At 35.8% G+C, this 628-nt stretch overlaps 1 protein-coding gene across 4 annotated transcripts in view; it reads left to right on the top strand.

The window, feature by feature from the left end:
- Positions 1-628, top strand: part of RNF144A (ring finger protein 144A) — a 164,767-nt gene that overhangs the window by 86,841 nt on the left and 77,298 nt on the right. The gene's annotated exons all lie outside the window — the stretch shown is intronic.

Genomic DNA, 628 nt, shown 5'->3' with positions numbered 1-628 from the left:
GTAAGTCACTTAACCTCTCTTGCATCTCAGTATCCTCATCTATAAAATAGGTATGATAATACCTGTAGTACTTGCCTCCCAGGGTTGTTGTGAGGTTAAAATGAGATAATGTGTGTGAAGCACTCTAAGACTTTAAAGCACTATATATGTGGATATAAGCTATTATTGTTATTATTGTCATCTGGTTCTTCTCTTATTATCAGTCTTATTCTCATCTTTTTCTGTAGAGGTCAGATAGAAACAGTCCTGGGACAAGTTACTATCATACTATTATTCTTTTATATTTAATATCCTGGAAACTGTTGCAAAGGCATATAAAATGACTGCTTTTTTATAATTGAATTAAAAAAGTGTTGGAAAGTAAGTTCATCTTCTGTAGGCTTGTTAAAAGTGTCTTGGGGACAACTCGAGTAGCAGCCAGGGTTATGGGAACGATGATGACAGTGCTGTTGTTGTTGATAATTGCTATAATTCACAATTTAAGTGTACTATGGAAATACTTGTGTGATTCTTTGAACTTTCTGCCTCCTTTCCTGCCACTCTGCTGCTGCCCCTACAGATGCAGATGGCTGCTGCCTGAATGTCTGAATGACTGAAAATCATTTTGTATTTTCTTCTTCTGTTTCTT

The sequence above is a fragment of the Notamacropus eugenii genome, chromosome 1 (assembly GCF_028372415.1).
Source record: "Notamacropus eugenii isolate mMacEug1 chromosome 1, mMacEug1.pri_v2, whole genome shotgun sequence".
Taxonomy (NCBI): Eukaryota; Metazoa; Chordata; class Mammalia; order Diprotodontia; family Macropodidae; genus Notamacropus; species Notamacropus eugenii.
The sequence above is the reverse complement of the archived record's forward strand: the minus strand, read 5'-3'. Positions and strand labels throughout refer to the sequence as shown.